Raw genomic sequence first — 26,606 nt, 5'->3', positions numbered from 1 at the left:
TCCTCCAATTGCCAACTCGTCCATAAAGGACTTGGAATATAACAATTTGGTGTGTGTCAGTCTAACTTTAGAAGCAGACTCAGCCACAACCTTAAAATAAAAGGAGGCTGGATTCGACACACTGAAATCAGAAAAAAATGTGAATTTGTCCACTAATGTGGTTGAGCTGCCCAGCCTAGGGGTTGGACAGTGTTCCCATTGTGTATAATTTACAAAATTTCGAAACGTATTTGCTTTATGTAGGAAATGTGTGCCATAATGTTGATAGCAGAATTGCTCATCATAATTAGCAGTATCTAAATATAAATCCTCAGCATCAAATGCAGCATAATATTTCAAATCAGAAAACAGTGCTTCTATTGCTTGAACATCCCAGTCATCCGAGTGGATGTTTTGCTTAACTACATCACCCATAGAAACACAAAATACATTTGGCACATTGATTACTTCAGTGGGGCCATGAATTTGAAATTTTACAGCATCCCAAGCGATCCCATCACGTACAGGCCAGGCAGTAATGGTCACAAAAGTCTGGTCCCTTTTCATGATATGTGATGAGGAGTGGGGGGCCAAAGTTCCATCAATTAGTCCAATTGTAGATCTTTCTTTCAGGTAGTGCCCATTGATAAGTCTAAAAAACACTACCACAAAGCCAATGGACATAAACAAAAAAATACATATGAGCACCAGCCAAATGTAAGTCCAAGGGGGAATTAAAAAATGTCTTTTGAACCAGGCAACAAAAATTTAAACTTTTGACGGGGCAATGGAAGTCATTGAATTAGTGTCAAAGGAGTAGCGTGACTGGGTAACTGTGGTGGATTGTAAAACAGGCAACGGGACATCCGCAGGATAAGCATACTCAATATCTTCAGGTAGACCACCAGCTGTCGGTGGCAATAAAGGACCAGTAACTGCATGCATCTCGACGGCAACAATAGGCAAGGTGGTAGAAGCTGGGGCCACAACTGAATTTCTCAGCATCGAAGGGCAAGACACTGCTGGTGTCATACTAAGAAGAATCGGCCACTCGCTGTAGCTTGACATTGTCAATAGAGATGTACCTGTTATCCTTGCGACCAGGAAGTGGAGGTAAAATGACTGATCGTGTACCCTGTACTCCAAACACCGGAACTGGTGCACGATAAGAGGGTCCAAACTCCTTCTTGTTCTCCACCTTCTCACGGACCAGATCACCAACTCGAGGTAGCCAGCCGACTACCGGAATCTGAAGCACAGCATCAGATGTGGAGGGTACGTGTTCCTTCGCTAGACTGTCTCTGGCTTCTTGAAGATTCTGCAATACAGCACAGTGATCATCTACGTCAAAGGGTGCGACCGACGCCGCCATGTCTAGACCATCAAGGTCCGGGACAAACATTCGTATGCCAAAGAGCATCATGTATGGGGTCCGCCCACCCAGAGACCTTCTAGGGAGATTATTAAGTGCACGTTGCACATCATACAAGTGGGCTAGCCAGCTCCGGCCAGTACCTAAAACCCTGTCTGTCAAAGATTGCTTTAAGTCACGGTTCATTCGCTCCACCACACTATTACCCTTAGGTCGGTATGGAGACGAAAATTTGACTTGGACCCCCACATTTCTCATGGCTTCTTTGTACGCCTTAGAGGCGACCGCAAGGCCCTGATCAGAATGAAAGGTACCACATGCAAAACTTCCAACAATGACACGCAAATCCTTGATGACAGTAAGGGCATCAGCACTCCTTTGTGGCCACACCCACAGAAAATGTGTGCACGAATCTACTGCAACCAAGATGTATTTGTACGCAGTATCAGAGGTAAATGGACCGCAATGATCTAAATAAACACAACCCAGTGGTTTATTAGATATGTACAACTGAGTTTGTGGTGGGCGAGCCGCAGTTGAAGGTTTTATCTGCTGGCAAATGTCACAATTAAGATCATAAGCGCGAGCTTGTTTGTATCAACCGCACCACCAGAAACGTTGTTGTAACAGAGATACAGTAGCTGCAACGCCGGCATGCACGGACGCCATGCCCTCGTGAGCTGCTAATATCAAAGTTGGTCTGCAGTCCGCATTGGGAATCAATCTGTCACCAACGTCATTAATCCTCACTAATGGGACGTTATCAGGACTTAAGCGATAATGGTAACGAGAAGGGAAACCTCTTGGATATTTTGTTCCCTTCTCTGTAGCAACAATAGCTGCCAAGATGTCATCATCGATCTTACTTTGTGATCTTGTAACTGCTGCTACTAAGTATGTCGCCACTGCTGTTTTTGCTGCCTCGTCAGCTAGGCTGTTGCCAACAGCATGGACACCAACTCGTTGGTGACCAAGAGTGTGAATAACATTCACAAGAGGCAGATGTTCTTTAAGTTCTGCCACTCGAACCCAAAGCGTTTTATGCTTAATTGTGCTACCTTTGGAATAATGATAGTCATTCCGAGACCAAAAATGTAGATTGTTGTTGTAAGATTGAACACAATAAAACGAGTCACTCACTATAAGAGTAGTGACTCGGGGATCAGCAAACTCCAGTGCAAGCACCAGAGCATGACGCTCCGCCAACTGTGCGGTACAATCACCCAATGACTGCGTATGTACGACATCAGACTGGAATTCACTATTCACGAAAGTACCGACCACAATTGTGCAGGCCGCTGAGTAGGCATGCTTCGATCCAGTCGCCGGTTGCGCAGAACCGTCAGTGTAAATGACACAATGGTAATCCTCGAGCGGGCGCAAAGACAGAGGTGCTGGATGAACAAATTCATACTGCAAGAACTCCTGAGTCTGTAGAGCCGTGCCAAAGATATATGTGACATCGGGCGATGTCAAGGAAGTGGCCCATTGTATCCACCTTGGATGCAAAGCCTTAGAATTAGGTACACTTGCTTTCGTCACCGCTGCAAGGGCAGGATATGGTGTTACCACCAACATGCGTTTACCTTGCGATAGCGCTCGCTCTTTCAGAATCGCCATCTGCACTGCCGTTAGAACTTTCTCGACAGCGGAAAATCGCAATTCAGCCGAAGTGTACAGGTGTGATTTGTAGGCAATGGGGACGGTGTCGCCCTCATTGAACGTTAAGTATGTGAAACCCACTGCGCCCGGCACAATTCTTATGACCAGGTTAGTGTGGTTACCACGCGTCACTAAGTATTTAGAAGCAAGAAGGTCAGCTTGCAATGATCGCAATACAGCTGAATGCTCTGGCAGCCAACATGATTTGGAAAAAGTAGGTTGTACCAAGGCATAAAGCGGCTTGATACGCTGGGCATAATCAGGAATGTACGTTCGACCGAAATTCAGAAAGCCCAGCAGAGATTGTAATTTCTTCAGTGTCGTAGGAGCACGTAGGCATGCGCATTTCTCTAGGAAGTGCGGAGCCAATCCTCGACCTTCATTGTTGAGTTCGTATCCCAAAAACAACACTGTATATTCCGCAATGTGAGACTTCGCAAAGTTGAATTTGTAACCGAAGTCAGTAAACAAAACAATGATGCGATCCACGCGACGCAGATGCGGCCCAAACTCGTCATCTGTGAGATAAATATCATCCACATACGAGTACGCATCAGGGTCTATGCTCTCTAACAGAGAGACTACACGAGTGGCAAAGATACCAGGGCTGTTTTTATAGCCCATCGGTAATCTTTTGAAATGTTTTTGTTTGCCACCCGAGGTAAATGCCGTCCACTCACTACTGAGAGAGGACAGGTTATGGCTGTAAAAACAGTTGGAAATGTCAAGTGTGGTTTTAAACCGTTTTCTCACGAGACTATCGACGAGAGCCGAACTGTGGGTATTCTGTACTGCGCATGTCCGGCAATGAGAGTTTAAATGCCGGTAATCCAAAACCAGGCGCTACGACCCGTCAGGCTTCGTCACAGTGAATAAAGGATTATTTATTGGTGACACACATGTTTCAATTACACCTTGATATTCCAATTGTTCAAGGATAGCCGCGATGTGAGGTCTTGCTTCGCGACGCATGGGATATTGGGGTTGTGGCTGGGGCGTGGACCGCAACGGAATTTCATGGCTGGGGGACAATTTATCCCAGCCTACCTCATTACGGAACAATGCAGGTGCAAGCACCAGAGCCCACTCCTCGGAGAACTTTTTAGCTTGGTCCTTTGGCACTGTGTGCGCAAAGGACGGGAGGATCACCTCCTCCCCTCTAGGAGCATCTAAAACGAAAGCCGGGGGCCAATCAGCCTCTGCCAATAGAATATCATATGAAGAGGTCAGATTATCCCAAAAAATCCCTTTAATCATGCGTTGTATGTCACCTTCAATTAAAAGGACTATATTATATAGTCTGTCAGGGGGAGCCACTCTAGTGTCAGCAGTTTCTACAGTTATGAATGTATCAGTTGCTGTCGCCACCAGATATGGACGCAGTGCTTGTTGCACTACTGTAACTTCCGCCGCGCTGTCGAGCAGCGTTAGTGCCCATGTCAGGTTCTGAAGCTGCGTCCGCACCATCTGTGGCATACCTCGCTGTTAGCGCAGCAACTTTCTTCTTCTGAAACGGGGGTCATTGACGTGCAGACTCGTCCTGCTTGTCTTTGCCGTCAGTCTGACGGGGTTGCTCACGACTTTGGGCACCCCTTCCTTTCCCACGGTCTCTGCCACCGGATTGTGAAGCCGATGTTTCCTGTGAAGAACAAGGAGAGCTTTGTTCAGAAACCTGCAATCTATCAGGTGACTTAATATGAGATCGATCGTGCAGATCATATGTGCGTTCGCTGGACGACTGCACGGGCGAGGCAGGACGAGACCCCTTTTTCTGTTGCTGCTTCCCTTGTTTCTTTGCTCGCCAACTTTGTTTAGGAAATTTTGGCCGTTCGTCTTTAGTAGACGAGCTCACCTTAGTTTGCTGTACTATATCAGCAACTACCACGGTTGGTTTAACACCCAAGGCACTACGACCCACGGTCCTATAGGCTTGCGCAATTATTTTAGCGAACTCCTTGGGCCTGTCGAGTTCATCCACGCGGTCCAGCTTATTAGCTACTTGGAACTGCATGGCATCGCCTTTCAGGTTGCCCATTACGTACTGCACTAAAGCCCTATGAACTGTAATCAGGGCTGTGTGTAGCACCCGCAACACAGCCACCGCCACTGTGAGATAACGGGGATGAGGCGTAAAGCCGGCCAGCACCGGCCATGTGGCCCCTGCAATAGACAACGGGCCCATTCTAGCCAGTGCAACCGCATGGGGAAGGGCGCCATTAAACCAAATGGTATGCTGCCAGGCAGAGATAGGAATTTCTTGTGTCCTATACGGGGTATAGACCGCAGGTAGCTGCGTGGGAGTAAAGGAATGAAACTTATCATCGTCATCCACCACCGGAAAAGTCACCCAAGAGTAAAACAACTCATATGGGTAAGACGCATCAGCGCTCACCACAAAAATAACAGCCATCCCATCATCTGGCACCCCATACGTCGTCAAATGACGCATTCAACCCGTGCAAGACCCCAGTGTTGGATTCTGGGTTAACCCTAGTTCAATGCACGGATTATCCGGGGTGAGTAGTCTCCGATCACAATGCGCAAATCAGGGACCTCAAATGGCTGTCCCTGTCACCTCCCACCCCTACATGGCAGTTACCACAAGATTGTTTGGAAGACCCAGTGTTCCAGGAAGAGCAGGGAGAATACATCAGACATTATTTTCCCCAAAAACACAACACAGCCTTCTATAGGATGCTGGAGTGGGATACACTCAAAGTGCTGGCAAGAGGAGCCTGTATTCAGCAGATAGCGGGAGTCCACAGAACCCTGAAGAGAGACATAAAGACAGCTGAGCAGTATCTAGCTGGCCTGATGTGAAGAACGCTTATGTTGCCCTCCTAGAAAATCTAAGGCACTACAACTTCACAGCGGATGTGGCAAAAGTCCACTGAGAAGGTGAAATACCCAGCAGACTCTTGGCTTGGCTGATTCAGCAGGAGTCAGTGATTCACCACATCACTGAAGTGGTCGACCTAGCGAGCACCACTGCCGGCACACAAGCTGATGTACTGCAGGCCTTCTATGACTACTACTCGTCCATCTGCAGGGCACCACCCGACACTGACAGATCACTCCAATGCATTCCTGACAGGCATTACCCTCCTGCACATCTCGGCCTCCACCAGACTATCCCTAAAAGGGGCAAACACGTCAAGGTGGCGCAGGTGATCCGCAACATCACCCATAACAAAACACTTGGGTTAGATGGCCTGTCCTTGGAGTACTATACCACCTTCTCATCACTCTTGGCACTCCGCCTTGCAGAAATGTAGGAAGCAGCATTTAGCAATGGTTAACCCCCATTCTCACTCCAAGAGTTCCTCTTGGTCTCCGGTCTCCGGACAGAAACCCCACACAGCTGACATGTTTTAGGCCTATAGCCATCCCAAGGCCGACTATAAATTTTGGGCAACATCCTAGCTGACAGGTACGCCCAATCCTCCTGGAGCTGGTACTCTCAGACCAAAACGGCTTTGTCCCCAGACGTAGCACCTCCCAGAATATCCATTACCTCTTCCATGTGTATGACCAGGTGAGGGGATAGTTCCTAGGGGTGGTCTGCCTCACTCTCGATCTGGAGAAGGTAATTGATACCTCGGGCTCAGACTTTAAGCTTACACCAGATTGCTGTACTCCAAGCTGAACTACCAGATTCAGCTGGGCAGTCTCTAATCTCGGCCTCTTCCCCATTGGCTGCAGTACCAGATAGGGATGCGCCCCTCCCCCTTACTATTTGCACTCGCAATGGAACCTCTCGCCGTGTGGCTGCATGGGGAGGGACTAGATTGGGGGATCGTGCTCACAGGCAGGGTTCACGCGGTGTCCTTATACGCGGATGACCTGCTCCTATACATAGGATACATAGCTGCCGACCTTGCGCCACTCCGAAACTTTCAAGCAGATTATGCAACTGCTGCTGGACTCCGAGTCAAGGGGGCAAAATCAGCTGTATACCCACTCTGCCCAGATCAACAACCAGGAGACATATATCTCAGTGACACCCGCCTCAACTGGCATGCACAGGTGACCCATTGCTTAGGAATCTACATCTATAATAATCCCCAGGACCTATACAAGGGGAGCCTATGCAAGGCCCTTGTGGGAATCTGAACCCATGTACATTTCTGGCAGTCCCTTCCCCTGGGCCTGATAGGCTAAATAGCCTTGGCAAAGGTGGTCATTCTGCACCGCCTTCTATATTATTTCGCAAAACTCTTGGGGGCATATTAACAAGGAACAGGAAATATTAACGCTAAGGGCGCTTAGCGTTAATTTTTTTAACACCCGCTATTGCTGGATAATATCGCCTGATTATCATGTTATTAACAACGCTAACCGTCTAGGCGATAAAAAATCCAGTGATAGTGGCATTTTGGGAGGTTATCGCTGGTAATGCAGCGATAAAACTACAAGGATAGGGATATCTTTGTTGATAGCCCATGGTGGATTTAGCCATGTAATCCACCTCCCATTGAATTACATGGCTAAATCTGAAAATTAGCAGACGTAAAAAAGCAGCGTTAACCGTGGTTAGCGCTGCTTTTTTTGTCTCTAACAGGGTTAGTGTGAAGCTTGATAATAGGAAAAATGTCGCTTAGCGACATTTCTCCTATTATTTTGCTCTGGAACGCCCACTTTGCATCTCATTAGAGCTTCTTTGGCTTTTAAAGCCAAAAAAGCAGAGGTAAAGCCCTTGTTAATATGCCCCTTGGTTATTCTGCCACAATCATTCTTTGAGGAACTAGGCTCTCTCCTCTGCCAAATTGCAGCTGCAGATTGACCAGGGAGAATTAGGCTCCCCCTCCTTTGAGGCATACTTTCTTGCAGCACAGCTCCAATGGGTGTCCCACTGGACGGCTGGGCACTATCTGGATGAAGCCTGTACCAAGCTTGGGCCCCTGTCGAGCCACAATCCGGAGCTTACTCTTACTGAAAGTCCTACCTGCACCCTCTAGTCCCTGCAGGTGGCGATAGAAAAGATATACATGGCCAGGATACACCATCTCTCCCGGGGACCCCACTGTACTTCCTGAATTTTCCTCTATTTGGTCTCCCTTGCTACCTGGGATTCTACACTGCTGGGTACCTGAGGGTCTGGGCAGACCACTCACTCTTCACAGGGGTGACCTCTTTATCAAATGCCATCTTCTCCCCTTCGACCAACTGGCTGAGAAAAGTGACCTCCCGCCCGGACAGTTCCCGCAGCACATCAAGTACTACAGCCCATCCTAGCTATGGGAACCAGTCGACACCTTATTGTCTTTCGCAAATTGATAACCTCTTCCCTCACAGCACTGCACCAAAAGTGTGACTATAAATTCGGGATGGTACTGCACAGCAAGGGAATAGGACCAGGCACTTGAGTTCCCCAAAATGGTCTCCCGTAACTCTTGTTTAAAAGACATACAATTCTTTATTCTTCACAGGACCTATCCAACCCCGGCTGAGCTACATCGTTACTTCGCCGAGACGCAGTTCGAATGCCCAGGCTGACAAGCTCCTGATGCAGACCTCATGCACATGCTGTGGTCCTGTCCTACCCTCCAAGATTGTTGGAATTCGATCCAAACCACCCAGCGCGATGTCAGAGAGCTACCAGACATCCACACATGGTAGCGTCCGTGGAACTACTACTAGCCAAACGCATGCTCACACTACACTGGTGTTGCCCCCTGGTGAAAGCATGGTGGGGAGCAATGGTCAAATGGGACTCAGCAGAAGAAGACGCCCTCCAATACGAGGAGGTGTGACAGCTGCGCAGACAACATATTTCCCCTCAGTGGGCTACTCTACTTACACACTTCCAGCAGGGGGTGAGTAAAAAAATGACCTACTCCCATGAACATGTTATTCACTTCCCATACACGCTATAAACACCACCCCACCCGGGGACAACCACTTTAACATTTGCTCGCAGTATACCTTTGCCCGCTTCCACATATCTAAGGCTCTCCCACACATACCACACTGCCCACACTGCTCTCTACAACTAGTCACTACAACCAAGATGGTCCGTTCACCCCCAGTTATGCCACAAAGATATTTAGTGGCATCATAAACGCAGCAAGGAAGGTACGTACCCCGGTGCACATATGCCCCCTGCACTGATGTTTTGTATAATGCACCCAAGCTTAATTACACTGATCTCCCTGCTTAGCACTTCTGCAACATGCTGTAACACCTCATGTATTACCGTTGTTTATGTAATACACAACAGAGTATGCATGCATAAATAAACACAACACAACTTTTGTTTGGGAAAATATTGCTGCAGGTTTATTCCATACAAAAGTATGCAATATGGTGGGTTATCTTACGGGCGATCCAAGGGCAGGCAGCTGTATAAACCTATGCTGCCCTGCCCGCCTGATGAGCCACGCACTGTATAGAAACCAATCAGCGCTACCCTTATGGGGGGTGATCCCCTTACTGGGTCACGGGTGATCCCCTTACTGGATCATGTGACACATTGGTCCCTTATTACTCACTCCCCTTTCAGGGCGGAGCGTAGCAAGGCAAACCCCCGGTTGTTCAGGCCCACAACCGCCTGAAGGACTAACGGGGCGCCAACGTAGTTGTTCCAGGACCCTCCACACGAGTTTCCTGTGATTTGGCTCTGGCACCCCTATTGTGCTCTTGCAGAGGTAAACTTTCTGTACCCATCTGCTTCCAGATCGCCCTGTAACTCCGCCACAGCTCTGGAGGCGGCCACGGCGTGTCCGGCGCAAAGAGGACACCAAGATGGCCGGCGGGGGCATAAATACCTCCCCCCTCCTCTTCGTGCCGGAAGTGATGCATCTGGCAAGGGGACTCCTCCTATAGTCCCCCGTATTAGAGGGGGTGGGGAAGTGCCCAAATGGGATTAAGGGTGGCCGCCCGCTTAGGGTGGCCCCCTGCGGGGGCAGCGGGCAGCGGCACATCTCCAGGTTTACGAGAAATCGTAAATCTGGAGATGCGTGTGAATGCTACACCACCCTAGAGGTGGCGTAGCGAGGTGCAACGAGGAGAAATGTTTTCATTTCTCCTAGTTTTTTCCTCTTTCAATGCGTGCTGCATTCTACAGCATGCATTGAAAGAGGAAAAAACCTCCTATGACTGTTTTTGTGCAGGAAGGTTTCCCTTCCTGCACAAAAACAATCTCCCCACGACCCAGGCACCCTTGCACCATGGTGCAAGGGTTCCTGCGCTGGCGCATGGCTGCAGTTTGTGCGCCAGCACAGGGGAAGAACAGAGATGCGACATATTCTTGAAAATATGTGGCATCTTTGTGCCGTCCAAACTAACGCAGCATGGCGCAGCAAAATGACTTGCTCCACCGTGCTGCGATACTTTCTTGTAAATCTGCCCCAGTGTTTTTAAGAATCTGGCTCAGTGGCAACAAATAGGACTCCAGAGCAAACATGAATTTAATTTTTTTTTAAACGAGTACCCTATAAACCCTGTGTTATATTTAATTCCTAAAGTTCACAAAAACACCATCCCCATTCTGCTCAAAAAAGACTTTTGGAGCCCATGTCTAAGTATGTGGATTTTTTTCTATATGACCGTGTTTCACAACTGCCATCATTCATTAAAGACACCGGGCATTTTCTTATGAAGCTACAATCCATCAAATGGGCCACTGACTGTTTATTCATTGTCATGGACATCTCCTCGTTATATACGAGTATCCATCATAGAGACGGCATTGAGGCAGTCAGGCACTTCTTGGACCTACGTAGTATTCATTTGTACGAACAGAAAATGATTGAAATCTGTCTAATGAATAACTACTTTTTATTCAATAAGGAAGTGTACCATCAACTCCGAGAAGTGGCAATGGGAGCATGCTTCTCCCTCAGCTACGCGTTTTTACACGTTGGCTGGTGGGAGCAGCAGGTCCTCAAAACCCGCCATAAGACATTGTATGATGCCCATGTTGTTCACCGGTGGAGGTTTATTGATGACGTTTGTGTTATATGGAAAGGCTCAGTAGAATCTGCGGAATTATTTGTTGAGGCTATCAATACCAATGTGTACAATCTGAACTTTACTGCGAACATAAGTGCTGTTAGAGTGCATTTTTTTGATGTTGAACTGTATCTTAGGGATGGTACAGTGCAAACCAAACTCCACAGAAAGATTGCTGCAGGTAATTCTATCCTGCACGCTAGAACCTCCCACCCCAACCATCTAGTTTGGAGCATTCCCTATGGGGAATTCATACGAATCTGACGGATTTGTAGTTCTGAAAGTGACCTAAGTGTATGTAAAATGAAGCCTTTCAGCAGTTTATATCTCTTGGATATAAAATCCAAGACCTTACATAAGCACTGATTAAAGCTTATAGCCACACTAGGAAGGTGTGTAACCAGGGTAACCCCAGTGAAATCAGCCCCATATCCACTACCCCTACTTATGCAACAGACACTCCTGATGAAGTAAGATTGATAACCACTTACAGTAGACCGGTAAAGCAGAATAGGAAGATCATATATTCGCACTGGCCAATTGATATTACTCTGTCACAGACTTTACCTAAGCTACCACCTGTGACATTCAGATGTGCTCCCTCTATGAGGGACGCGTTAGTGAAGAGTAGCCCAGAGGTCAGTCTGTCTAGTTCATGGCTATCACCTAGGATTGTTTTTTTCAAATGTAGCTCTTGCAGGGCCATGTATATTTGGTGTCAACACCACATAACATATATAGACGTTTGACTCTAGACTCAATAAGATCCAGGGCCACAATACCTGCCGAAACCGATCAGGCAGTTTATGTATGGAATGTACCTGTTCACTCAGATATGTGGGGAGCACTAAGCTCCAAGTCTTTACCAGGATACTCCAGCACCTGCGTGCAGTGGTTAATTCTGACCCAAACTACCCTGTGGCCCGTCATTTTAAGTTAGTCCATACTAATAACCTCAATGACTTGAGGTACTTTGTCATAGGGTCTGTTGCTAAATCCATTCAGGGTGGAAATAGGGAAAAACGGCTTCGACAACTTGAATCTCATTTCATCTTACTGTTGGATACAAGAATGCAAAATGGTTTGAGGGGAGGATTTGCAGAACTTCCTTTAACTTTGTAACAAGTTGTCCTATCTGAAAGGACGTACCTTCTTAGAGAGACTGCTGCCTCCTATCGCCCATGATAATGTTTGCATTACAATCTGTAATTCAATATATTTATTTCTAGGTATTCATCCATAAGTATTTGTGCACTTGCACTTTATTATGTTATATTGGGCTAACCCGTGGTTTCATGGGTTTCAATGACACTCATAACTATTTTTAATTCACATAGTTTCTTGCTGATTTGCACTTATTCTTGCACTAGCACTTTATGTCCATGCACTTTGGGGAGCGTGCAATATTGGTACATGAAGACTGGTTTAAATTTTTTTGATATAGTGAGGTTTTAACATCTATTTTATCTTGGGATGTTTTAAGAAATTTCTTCTATATCTATTGTTTGTACAGGCATTCTTAAGATTTGGCTTTTTATCCACTATGATTTAATTTTAAATACATTGCGTATTTATTCAAAAGCCTATTTTAGCCAGTTGTTCATGATCAAGAATTTTTTATGATCAGAAATGTTGTCTACCTCATTAATTCTCGCATGGTTAAACATTGTTTTACTTTATCTTTGTACCCATGTTGTGATTCTATATAATGTTCAGTCTGTTACCCATTGCTACTGCTCCGGGGCGTGTTAGCATTTATTTTGAAAAGGGTGTGACCTCACATAGGTATTTATAGGCATTGGATCCGCAAACGCGTCATGTGATCAAAACCGTGACAAAGGGTTCGAAATGCGTCATGCTGGGCACTGGCCAGTAATTGATTGTAATGCTGATGGATTTTGGTCTGCAATAAAGCACTGCACTTTCGAAATTAATAAAGGTGTGGTCCGTACCTGCTGTCTCCGTGTCTGTGAATATGGCGTACCAGGAGTTTAACTACATTACCTGCCTGGCGGTCGCTAGTAGGTAGTTATAGTTAGACCCTAATTTCCATAGAAAAAGCATTTTTTGATTTGCTAATAACTTTGGCGTCATTTGACGAAAGTTCGTGAGATTCTCTAAAAAGAAAGGTCTATCCAGGTCAGCTCCTATCCTGAAAGTTTGGGGGTGATTCGTCAAGTGGGGGCTGAGAAAAAAGGGGGGTCCCAAAAAGTGTTTTCTCCATGTTAATTTCCATAGGAAATTTTATTACAGGCTACAGCCCGAACTTCTGAACGGAATTACACCAAATTTGGCAAAAAGGTAGAGTTTGGTTCAGAAAGCGACCTTTTTTTAAAATTGTGTAAATCCGTTTAGTAGTTGCTGAGACATTTAAAAAATAAAAGTTTCGATATCTGGGGCAGTGGTGGGCTCACGCACCCTCCCAACTATGCGCTTCACTGTGATTGGCTGCCACCGGCACGAGCTTCACTGTGATTGGCTGCCAACACTCCAAACCAGGAAGTGTTAACAGCCATCTTGTGACTCGGAAACAGTAGAAAAAAGATTAGAAAATAAGAAAAGGGGGCAGGGTAGAAATACACTGACCCCCTAGGCCTGCTCAGGGGGTCCCACAAGGACCCCCAGGCACAATTTTCTTTTTAAAGTCTGAATGCGCGCTTGGATGCGCAAATCCAGACAAATTAAAAAAAAAAGAAAATGAAGCAGGGGCTCCCCCACTTCATTTAATTGAGCCCCCGGGTGGGCCAGGTTGCAGGGGCAATCCTATAAGTATATTGCGGGATTGCTTTTGGGCAAGTGAAGCTGTATGTTAGCAGCTCCTCTTGCCCAAAAGCAATGCCGGCTCCCGCAGGAGGCAGGGAGCCGACTGGGACTGTTTGGACATTGGGGTCCCCCACGGTCCCCAGCGAAGAGGCCAGGACCCGGGGGATGGTGTCCCCAGGGCCAGAAGTGGACAAGGAAAGGGGGACCACGTGGCCTAATGATTAATATATGCATTCAAGAATTGGGCATGCCCCGGGGAATGGGGTCCTCGTGGCAAATATAAATTAATGAAAGTGGACTGTTTTTTTTTTAGAAACGTTTGGAGTGGGGATCCTAACGCGGCGCTCAGCACGGCCCCCTAGTGTGAACGCACTGGGGGCACAGCTCTCAGCGCGACCCCCTAGTGTGAACGTGCTGGGTGCGCGGCTCTCAGCGCGGCCCCCTAGTGTGAACGCGTTGGGTGCGCAGCTCTCAGCGCGGCACCTGAGTAATTCCCAGGTCTTTAAAAGACCATTTACCTGTAAATGAGACTTTGTAGTGATTTCACCTCTTCTTAGAGCCCCTGCATCTCCACTCTGACTATGACTGGAAGAATTAGAACCCCCCCCGAAATTTTTATCAGCCTCCCCGAAATTTGGCTCTAGTTGCGCCCCTGAACGGCGTACACCGGCTCTGCCCACTCCGCTTACGCTTACAGAATTCCGTAGATTCTATCCGCCGTATGTCAATGATCCACTGGTTGGCAGCCAATTAGAGCCAAGTTCGTGCTCGTGGGTTAGGCTCCGTCAACATATGTACTTATCCAATCAGTTCGCCAATCCCCAAGCACTTATGAATTCACTAAACACTCTACTTGCAGTAATCTAATCATCCAGTCTCCACCCAAGTATGACCCAGACAAAGTTACTTAACCAAGGTCTTCCCCACTGCCAGAAGTAACATGGCTGTGTGCGCAGTCAACAGCACAATGTAATGTGGTAGGGACCAGAGCCATCATGCAGACATAATGAACACACAGACACATTTAGATAGATAGTCGAATTGGCTGCGGGCATGTGCGCTCGGCCCCTTTTTATTACCAGGGTCACATGTCCGGTGACGTCTGTGCTGGATGCGTGTCGGGTGAGTGTAAGCCAGCCCTCAGGGAATGGTTGGTGCTGGCAACAACTACTACAGTGATAATCGGATCAAACACAGAGATTCAATCATAAAGGGTCAATGACTTGTGGTGCACTAAGGTAGGGGTACCAGATCTTAAATCACATAGAAAAGATTGTATCGTAAAGGGTCCATGACTAGTGGTGCACTGAGGTAGGGGCACCAGAGATGAGTTTGCTGATGTGAAGAAATTGTTAATGTCCCTTCAGGATATTCCTGCTGCATGAGGTGACATTGTTGCGTCCGGTGTCTACCGCACGAACGTCAATCATCATGGTCCATGAGTTGTGATGCACACAGTTAGTGGCACCTGAAGAGCTCAGCGTGTGCGTAGCAAGAGATGATGGCGTGTCCTTGCAGGACCGGATTGAATTGGATTGGATTGGATATGTGTGAGACCTGCTGACCGCAGTGTAGGCCGGAGTTCGGGCACTGAGTTAGTGGCAACAGTGGTGGTCAGCGTGTGCGCAGCCAGCGATGATACGTAGTTCAGGCGGACCGCACCGGGAGCAATGTCTTTTTCCTAATTAATTTTGCGTCAATAAGGCAACATGGCGGTGACTTGTGGTGCACTGTGTTAGTGGCATCAGAAGCATTCAGCGTGTGCGCAGCCATCGATGATGCGTGGTGCGGGCGGGGCGCACTGGGAGCAATGTCTGTTGCCTACTGGACTGCGTCATCTGCAATCGCAACTCAATCTGAATTGTGAGCACACACATCGAGGAATGCTTTTTGTCACTTCCTCTTGACAATCCAAGGACATAGAGTGCAATTCTCTCTGCAATTAATAAATCAAGACTCAATACAAATTGTGAGCCCTGCTGACCGCAGTGTAGGCGTATGGAACAAAAGATGAAATATGTATGGAATGCATTGTCGAAATGTGTAGGTTTGAGAGACGTTATAGTTAGTTGCCTACTGGACTCTGAAATTAATGAATCAAGACTGAATTTAAATAGTGAGCCCTGCTGACCGCAGTGTAGGCCGGAGGCAGCAGTCAGCAAGGTCCCACAGTCACGTGGCATAGAGTTGAGCTGCACAGTTAGTGGCACATGAAGCACTACCAGCGATGAGGCGTGGTCCACCCGGGCCACACTGGGAGCAATGTCTGTTGCCTACTGGACTCTGCAATTAATGAATCAAGACTCAATTTTAATTGTGAGCCCTGCTGACCGCAGTGTAGGCCGGAGGCAGCGGTCAGCAATGGCCCACAGCCACGTGACGTTGACTTGAACCTCACAGATTGGGAGCATTTGGTCTTCTTAACTGATTATACTCTCTTACACAATTTGCATTGGCACAAATCTTGAATTGTGAGCCCTGCTGAGCACAGTGTAGGCTGGAGGCAGCGGTCAGCAAGGGCCCACAGCCACGTGGCGTTGACTTGAGATACACAGAGTTAGTGGTACCTGAAGCACTCAGTGTGTGCGCAGCTAGTGATGATGTGTGGTCCGGACGGGCCGCACTGGATGCAATGTCTGTTGCCTACTGTACTGCGTCATCTGCAATCGCGACTCTATCTGAATTGTCAACGCTGCTAAGCACAGTGTAGGCCGGAGGCAGCGGTCAGCAAGGGTCCACAGCCACGTGGCGTTGACTTTTGATGCACAGAGTTAGTGGCACCTGAAGCGCTCATCGTGTGCGCAGCCTGCGATGATGCGTGGTCCGGGTGGGCCGCACTGGGAGCAATGTCTCCTGCCTACTGGACTGCTTCATCTACAATCGCGACTCGATCTGAATTGTGAGCCATGCTGTCTGCAGTGTACATCGAAGGCAGTAGTCTCTACAGACATAACTCTGCTGTGCTGTGCCGCTGGGTTTGCAGGGGGCCTGTGTCGAGGAGGCCGGCGGTCACGGCAGCGGCCTTGTGGCAGGGTGAGGCCCGCCGCTCTGGCAGATGCATTGGCCTTCCCAGAAGTGAACCACTCCCAGAGCCCCGGCCTATTTCTTCACATTTCTACGCTGGAGCGGCATATGTTGGACCAGCCCACTCCGCTTCCGGTTCCGCTTACAGGGGGATGACACAGCTACATGACCAAGATCTTCCCCAGTGCCTGAGGTAACATGGTTGCGTCCACTGTCCACAACAGTACAAGCACCAGCAGTATATGTACACAAGGTCTGTGCTCTGCATAGTGAGGTCTGTCCAGCACATTACGGCTACACTTGACATTGTGTGCATTGTTATTGATGGGTGACTTGCCTCCTTCACACATACTTGGTTCCCACGTCTCCCAACAATCAGTTATTGTGTGGCTGAGGGGCCATGCCATTTTGGGAAGGTCCGCTGTTCTGTTCTGCGCTGCCTCGGTGGTAGTAGGAAGGGGGGTGGTGGTCTGAGGGGAGGTCCTGGGGGTGTTGGCCGTGGGTGTTGTGGCCTTCTTGGGTGTCGGAGCTGCATAGTCAGTAGCTCTATGACATGTGTTGGTCTTCAGATGTGGTTCTGGGCTGGGCTCCCTATCATACTGTAGGTAGTCGTCCTGCTTTGCACCAGTAAAAGGCAGATATTAAATTCCTGCTGCTAACGCAGCTTATCGCCTGTTTTTGGATCGCATTGCAGATTCTGCTGGTTGTTGAAAATATCGGGTAGTGGTGTTTTCATGTTTTTTTTTTGCATGGGAACGCCTATTCTGCATATCATTAGCGTTAGTTGTCGCTCTCATTGGTGGCGATATTTTTTTGAAGAAGCTATCGCTGGAAAACTGGCAATATCGGCAGTTTTCACCAGGTTGAGACTGAGATGATAATTCTTTTGCTGCGGTAAAGTGCAGATAACTCAGCGAAACGTTCTTGAAAATACACCCCATCGTTTTTTTTGTTGTTTTACATCTGGATTCATACACCCAGCCGCTTTAAAAAAAAAATATAGTGTCCATTTTTGGGCCCTGGTGCTTTTTGTGGGATCCTCTGAGCAGGCCTAGGGGGTCAAGGTGTTTGTACCTTGCCTACTTTTCTTGTTTTTTCAACTTTTCTCTTGTGATTCGCATGTAGCTACAACAAAGTCCTAAAAAACAAAAGGGCTTGTTTTAGAGTCACCCTATATAACCCAACAGTTGGGCCTTATCGCCAAGTTATCGGCAGTTTAGCACAGCAAAAGTGGCAAAAGAATTATCGCCCCATTCTGAAGTTGGTGCACACTGCCACAATGCCCACAGGCTGACGGTACCAACACAGCGGAAAATCAACATCGTTACGCAGACAAAGCTGCTGGTTGTGCTGCACCTGTTGGCCTCTGGTATCTTCCAACTAACAACTGCTAGAGTCGAAGGAGTCTCACTGCCAACCCTATTAAACCTCCTCACACATCTTGGATACATGTCTACAAAAGCAACTTAGGGCTCTTGCCTCCACACCACCCGCTCGTCCCAATTCGTAGTATTCCTGCACAACCAAACCCAACACCAGGCGTTGCTTGATGCCTCTGTGCTTCAGATCCAAGATTGTAGTCACTGAAATGGGGGTGCGCCACGTCATGAAGTCTAGTAGTTAACAGTAGTGGAAAAACAGTACTTTATTAGAAAAACATAAATTTACAACACAAAAACATCAAACAACGAGTGACATTGCCAATGGGGAACATCAAATTGTGAATCAAAATACCTGTAAATGGTCCTGGAAATCCCAAAAGTCTGTATTCAGAAACCTGTTGGATAAATGAAGATAAAGGTCAAGCGTTAGTATGGTTACAAACGTAATATGGTACAATTGATTGCACTTGGACAAACCAGAATGCTTACAGTTATGACCAATCCTGCACAAAATGACTGTAACAGAAGCTTGTGTGGTGATTAACCTTCATAGGAAAGAAAAGGAACATTACAACCACAAGAACTTCTGTTACGGTCTCATTATGCAGGATTTATCACACCTGTAAGCATCAGGGTTTGTTTCAGCTTGATACACATGCATGTTCACTTCACCTAAACTGCGCAGAAACAACTGGAGACCAAGCACAAGCAAGGGAACCACACCATAGCAGCCTTCCTACACGTGTTGGGGGCAACTGAATGCAAACATGTACTATTTGTGTCCCCTGCCAACACTGCACCCAATCACCGCAACAGAAACCACACGCATTCCAACAATGTGCAGGCAAAACTGGACCACCGAAGCCTGTACAATAATGTCGTTGCAAACTTCTCAGACAGTGTACATGATTCTTACATCTTTCGCAAGCATCCCAGCCCTGGTCCCCAGACCAGTCCGCCACCCAGCGACGACTGCCCGTTCATACGCACCCAGACCTCAAAGCTCACCTGCCGCAAACCGGCGTGTCTTCAAGATGGCTCACCACGTGCTGGAGCAACCTAGTCAGCTGTCGCTGTATTCCGCAGCACAGGCCCCCAGTGCATCCTGCTGCCCCGTGCCGAGGAGTCATGTCTGTACAGCCAGCTGTCTTTGGCGTACACGCAGTCCAGCCGAGCTCACAATTCAAATCGGGTCTTGACAGGATAGGATATCGAGGCCACGCACTGCACACCACCTCAGCTCTGGTGGCACTAACTCAGTGCAGCTCAAGTCATCGCCACATGGCGGGAGGCCCGTGTTGGCCAAAATGCCTCGGCTGCCACCAACTCTGTGCACCTCAAGTCATTGTCACGTGGCAGGAGGCCAATGTCCGGCAAAGTGCTTCGGCTCCCACCATCTCTGTGCACCTCAACTCATCACGACATTGCGGGAGGCCCGTGTCGGTCAAAGTGCCTCGGCTGCCACCAACATAATAAGCACAAGGATACACCCAGATAGAGAGTGGAAATGAGGTTGAGCCCTTTTTATTGGCAGAGTCACATGTCCTGTGATGCCTGTGCTGCATGGGTGTGGTGTGGGTGTAAAGCAGCCGTGAGGGAGTGGCTGTGGCATGCTGACAACTAGACCTGTGATCAGCAGATAACACAGGGAAGACCTGGGACATGTAGCGTTGTAGTTCTCTCCCTGTAAGTGTAAGCATAGTGGGCTGGCTGAAACACGCATCCCTCACGAATTTACCAATATGGCGATTTAAATCCGCACACCCAGCGAGATAGGTACACGATGGGTGCGCGACTCCACTTTTTCTCCCCCCAAAAAAAAAATATTAATATTTAAGAAAACAGAAGACATTATATTATTTTAAAAACAAACAAAAAAAAATATAAAAATAATTTTTGGGATACTTAAGTTAGAAAATTTCACAATTTTTTTTTCAAAATTAAAAAACCATAGCTTTAATGAACATTATAATTCGAAATTAGCATTTAAAAAACCTTTGAAATTCACTGAAAAAACCATAGGTTTCAGGGGCATTATAGTTAGCTGGACATTTCACTCATACAAAACCCTAGAAATTCCCCCGTTATAGTTAATTCAGCTAACGATAACTCGCGCACCCGCGATGCACTGCTGATGACGTCACATATTACATCACTCATGACATGGTCAGTGACATCACTCATGACATCACTGATGACATGTGAAAAAGCAATGCCGGCTCCCGCAGGACAAAGAGAGCCGGCGACCGTGGGGGCATTGGGGCTCCCCCCAAGGTCCCCAACGGAGAGGACCAGCCCCGGGGTATGGGGTCCCCAGGTCTAGGAGTCCCTTCCTGCACATAAACAATCACTAGAAAATGACAAATTGCAACTACTATATGTGCTGCATTCTGCAGCACACATAGAAGTTATAAATCGCCAATAGTGACTGATCATGTGCAGGAAGGGACACCTTCCTGCACATGAACAATCATTCCCTGCAATGCAGGCACCCTTGCACTATGGTGCAAGGGTGCCTGCATTGGCACTAGTCATCTAAATTTAGCACCAGCGCTAGGAGAAATGCAGGGTAGCACCATATTATTGAAAATACAGCACATCCCTGCATTTTCAAAATGTCGGAGCATGGCGTTACCAATTGTGGTGTAGCACCAAGCTCCGCCATTCTGTTCTAAATACAACCCCCAAACTTATGGTACACCCTCGGTGCTTAAGCAGATTCAGAATGTGTACGGGGCAGCCCGTGCCCTGGATTTGGGGATGAAACTAATAGGCAATTTTGGCGCAGTATGTGTCACTATGTTAAGCAACATTAAATGGGAAGCAGTAGCATTGGGTTTACGCCAACAGCATTGGGTACATGCCAGTGGCTAAGGGATTTGGCTATGGGACAGCAGGAGTGCGAATTATCTAAAATTATTGAAGAAATTTACGCAACATTGGGTAGAAATAATTTGGGAGCCAGACCTAAAAAAACACAAATTAAGAGTAGTTCTGAAAAGGATAACTCAATGCAAGCACCTGAATCTTTTACCAAGAACAAGTGGGATATTAAGAAAAATGAAGAAAAGACTAAACCACGGGTAAATCTCCTCAACAGAAAACCACTGAAAAGCGGTATAATCTGCCTAGCTGGGAAAATATTTCAATGCCTGACAGGTATCAGGATACTGATACATGTTCATCTCGTTCCTTTCAGGAGTCATCTGAAAAACCCTCGGAGAGAGGTGGACGGTCAGAATACAGATCAGAAGAGTATGTGAAGCATAGGTAAATGCATTAGGTTTCGCCCATTTGATTAATAATACAATGTTTTTTGTTGTAAGTTGTAGCTTGCTGAGTAGTTGTACAGTGTAAGTTAAGGAAAGTCTGTTCAAGTGTTATGACTTGTTTATGTACTAAAAGGCAATATATTGTGCTGTTACTAGAAGTATAGTGCAGATAAGTAATAGCAAAATTTTGAAAAAAGAAATGAAATCAGGAAATAATAGATTTATTTGATGTAATATAAATATTATGTGTTTAGAGGAGTTCTGACAACGTTTGGACCTGATGCCTCTGCACCTGCAGCACCACTTAAATAATGGCCCTTGTGCCTGCTAGATAACTTCACTTGTGACTGCCTGTTTAGTAGTAAAATTTAGAAATATTCTTTATTTAGTGGGGTCTCTAGAGCTTTTGCCCCAAATGCCACTCCACCTGCTGCACTATTCAAATCAAGACCCTTTTAACTGCAAGCTAACTGCAATTGTGTCTGCCTGTATAGTAGTAAAATATAGCAATAATAGGTGTTTAGAGGAGTTCTGACAACTTTTGGGTTCAGTGACACTGCTCCTGCTGCACCATTCAAATACCGACACTGTTTCCTACAAGATCACTGCACGGTGACTGCATGTTTAGTAGTAAAATATAGCAATATTAGGTGTTTAGAGGAGTTCTGACAACTTTTGGCCCTGGTGCCACTGCACCAGATGCACCATTCAAATAGTGACCATTTGCCTGCAAGGTAACTGCACTTGTGACTGCCTGTTTAGTAGTAAAACATAGTAATATTAGGTGTTTAGTGGGGTGCCTAGAGAATAGTCCTGGTGCAGCTGCACAGTTACGGCCGGCAGGACTCGCGGGTTGGTTGGGGGGGGGGGGCACGCGGGGAGTGAGCTGTGCGGGGGGTTCATTTTAAATAAATGTAAAAAAAATGTACTTACCGTCCCGGCCCAGTCCGGTTCCGCATCGTCCCGTGTCCTCTCCTCCACACAGGAAGTAGGCAGCCTCCCTCCCCTCCCCTAAGCCAATCACAACGCTGCAATGGCAGTGTTATGATCGCTCGGACGCCGACCCCACAGGTGTCTATGGGGAGGTCATTTTCTTCATGTAGGCTGCGTGCAGCCTACATGGAGAAAAGGGCAGAGTGTGTATGATTGGTTTGGTCGGCCCTGGGGCCGACCAACCAGTCAGTGCCCTCAGAGTGAACAAGCCACTCCTCCCCTGCCATAGAGCAGGACTGCCCACCCGCCCACTCCCAACCAATCCCTTTTGCTTTCTCGCAATACGAGAAGCAGAAACATAAAATGGTATTTATAATACCATTTTATGTTTCTGCTTCTCGCACTGTGAGACTTTTAACTGCAAGGTAATTGCAATTGTGGATGCCTGTTTCGTATTCAAATATAGCAATATTATGTGTTTAGAGTAGTTCTGACAACTTTTGGACCCAGTGCTACTGCACCTGCTGCACCATTCAAATCACGACCATGCTGTTTGCAAAGTAACTTCCCTTGTGGTTGCCTGTTTAGGAATAAAATATAGCAATATTAGGTATTTAGTGGGGTGCCTGAAGCTTTTGGTCCCAGAGCCACTGCACCTGCTGCACTATTGAAATCATGATCCTAGTGCTTGCTACATTACTACAATTATGACTGCCTGTTTAGTTGTAAAATATAGCAATAATAGGTGTTAAGTAGAGCTCTGACAACTTTTGGGCCCTGTGCCACTGCACCTGCTGCACCATTCAAATAATGATTATATTGCCTGCAAGATAAGTGCAATTGCAACTGCTAGTTTAGTAGTACAATATAGCAATATTTCTTGTTTAGTGGAGTTATGACAACTTTTGGCCCCGGTGCCACTGCACCTACTGCACCTTTTAAATCAAGCCCCTCTCAACTGCAAGGTAATTGCAATTGTGACTGCCTGTGTAGTAGTCAGATATAGTAATATTATGCGTGTAAAGGAGTTCTGACAACTTTTGGGCCCGGTGCTTCTGCAACTGCTGCACTATTCAAATTATGATCCTGCTCTCTGCAAAGTAACTGCACTTGTGGTTGCCTGTTTATGAATAAAATATAGCCATATAAGGTGTTTAGTGGAGCACCAGGAGCTTTTGGTCACAGTGCCACTGCACCTGCTGCACTATTGAAATCATGACCCTAGTGCTTGCTAGATAACTGCAATTATGACTGCCTGTTTAGTTGTAAAATATAGCAATATTAGGTATTTAGAGGAGTTCTGATAACATTTTGGCCCTGTGCCACTGTACCTGCTTCACCATTCAAAATATGACCCTGTTGCCTGGAAGATAACTGCACTTGTGGTTGCCTGTTTAATAGTAAAATATAGCAATTTTAGGGGTTTAGTAGGGTGTTTTTGGTCCACTGTACCTGCAACACCCTGTTGTCTGCAAGGTACCTGCACTTGTGACTGTCTTTTTAGTTTTACATAGTTTTAGTAATAATCTGGGTTTAGTGGGATCCCTAGAGCTTTTGGCCCAGTGCCACTGCACTTGCTGCACCATTCAAATCAAGTCCCTTTTAACGGCAAGGTAACCGCAATTGTGACGGCCTGTTTGGTAGTCAAGTATAGCAATAATAGGGGCATATCAACAAGGGCTTTATCTCTGCTTTTTTGGCTTTAAAAGCCAAAAAAGCAGAGATAAAACTAGCGCCCTAGCAACAATAGGGTGCTAACACGCAAATTTGCATGTTAGCACCCTTTTACTCTACGCTTCCCCTTGCATCTCTAATGAGATGCAAAGGGGAAGCGTTCCAGAGTAAAATAATAGGAGAAATGTCGCTAAGCGACATTTCTCCTATTATCAAGAATGTCGCTAACCCTGTTAGAGACAAAAAAAGCAGCGCTAACCGCGGTTAACGCTGCTTTTTTACGTCTGCTAATTTTCAGACTTAGCCATGATATCCTATGGAAGGAGGATATCATGGCTAAGTTTGCCTGTCCCTATCAACAAGGTAACGTGTGATTATCGCTGGGTTTCCAGCGATAATCTCACGTTAGCCTGTTAGCGTGTAGATTTTTATCGCTATTGAGATAAGTGTTGCTAATAGCACGCTATCTCAGAGATAAAAATTCATGCTAGCCGGCGATAATTATCCAAGCGCTAAGTGCGCTTTGCGATAATTATCGCCGGTTGTTGATATGCCCCTTAGATGCTTAGAGAATTTCTGACAACTTTTGAGCCTGGTACTACTGTACCCGCTGCCTCATTCAAATCATGACCCTGTTGTCTGCAAGGTAACTGCACTTCTGGCTGCCTGATTAGCAGTAAAATAAAGTATAACTCTTGTTTTTAACTATATTTTTAACGTGCAATGTTTATTACAACTTTTTAATTTGATCATAGTGATCAAATAGATTACGTTGAACAAATCAATCTGATAATGCATACAAAGTGCAAATAAAGGTACTGAGGCATGAATACGAAATGCCACAAAGTTCTAAGGCTACAGAATCTGCTTTACACAGCTAAGGAATAAAAAGCAAGCATTCCAGCATACTATTAGAAGCTGTCTGCCTTTTCCGTGGGAAGAGATCTTATCTTAACAGTGAATGGGGCTTAAACAGTGTGAACAGCTTTAATAGAAGTATCGTAAATGCGTGCAGCCAGGAGAAGTTAACAAATAAAAAGTTCCACACAAAAACGAATGTACATAGTATAGGAGAGTAGGATCTGCCTCTTATGGTTACCCCCACTTTTTGCTGGTGTTTCACTGTTTTTCGACTTTAGTCTGGCTGGGGCCCTGCTATTCAGGACCTCAGCCTAGCTGCTTCCTCTCTAAATGTATTCCATGTACACTAGGTACATCAGAGATTGGATTCTGAGGTGCCCTTATAAGTCCCTAGTATATGGTATACTATGTGCCTAGGGCATAGGTACCCCAGAGGCCTACCAGGGGCTGAAGCATGTATTGTGCCACCCCTGGAAAACCCTCCAAAATGACACCACAGGTCTGCTACTGCAGCCTGGGTAAGGTGGTGCATGCACCCTTTACTGAGATATAGGTTCACTATATCTCACCTATCACTGCACATAGAAACCTATAAGTCACCCCTATGGCAGGCCTTTTCAATCCTGAAGGCAGGGTGCTTGGTTATATGTGAGAGGGTGCCCAGGCATGAGCTGAGCCCCTCTGCAGCCTTCGAAATCTCTTCTCCAGGGTTGTCAGTAGTGCAGCCTGACCATATATTCTTAAGTGCATTACATCTAAAATGGTTAATGCTAACTTTGGACTGACTGCACAGAAAGATGTCGTGTTTGGTGTCAAACACCTTGGAATCATACCCCCACATCAAATCCTGATGTGAGAATATGATCCCACCCTTCTAGAGGGAGAGACATGACAGCACTGGTATACCCAGTACCAACTTAACAGAGCCTGGCATCACAAAATGGATGCTGCAGGCACAGACACAGGTCTGGTCTCCTGCTGCTGACCGAAACTCCAACAGGGGAGGCCTGGGCAATAGTTTTCCTGTCACAGGGAGGTGTAACCACCTCCCATACAGGCTTATGTGTATTGGGGCTGGGTAGGAGCACTCTCAGAGTGCTTTGAAGTCTGCACTGGGGCCACATTTGGTGTCCCTGTGCATAGCCCAGCTCAAACCGGTTCAGGGGCTTCCAGTCCCTGCTCTGGCACGAAACTGGACAAAGGAAATGGGTGTAGCCACCCCTCTTTCCAAACCCTCCCATAGGTGGGTCCCCAGAGTTAGTCCAACCCCTTCCTTAGGAACCACTGGCAAAAGGACTTTAGATATCCCTGGACAAAACTCTGAAGCTGAATCCTGGAACTTCGACGCTCTACTAAAGACTAGAGGACTGAAGAAATCTCCCTTGGGGTCAAGGAGTGACTCCCCTGCTTGTCAGGCACCAACAAAGCAATTTCCGGTCTGCAGCTTCGAAGCTCCCGCCGGACGCCGAAGACTTTGCAATACAGGAAGAGGATTTCCAGGCTTCTCAGAGGCTGACTCGAGTCCCCAGCAAAGCTGATACCCGCAGCTCACGTGAGTAATGTGGAACCGGAACTCCTGGTCACTGGGCACTTTTGCAAGTGCATTGACTTCTCGACGTCTCTTGAAGTTGTGCTTGGGGTTACTTGTAGCCCCCACCTTTAGTAGAGAATCCACAGAAGATTGTTGGCCTATTCACCCAGAGTGACCCATGGGCCGCCATTTTGTGATTC

Source organism: Triturus cristatus, chromosome 7, assembly GCF_964204655.1.
Source record: "Triturus cristatus chromosome 7, aTriCri1.1, whole genome shotgun sequence".
Taxonomy (NCBI): domain Eukaryota; kingdom Metazoa; phylum Chordata; class Amphibia; order Caudata; family Salamandridae; genus Triturus; species Triturus cristatus.
Note: the sequence above shows the minus strand (reverse complement) of the source record.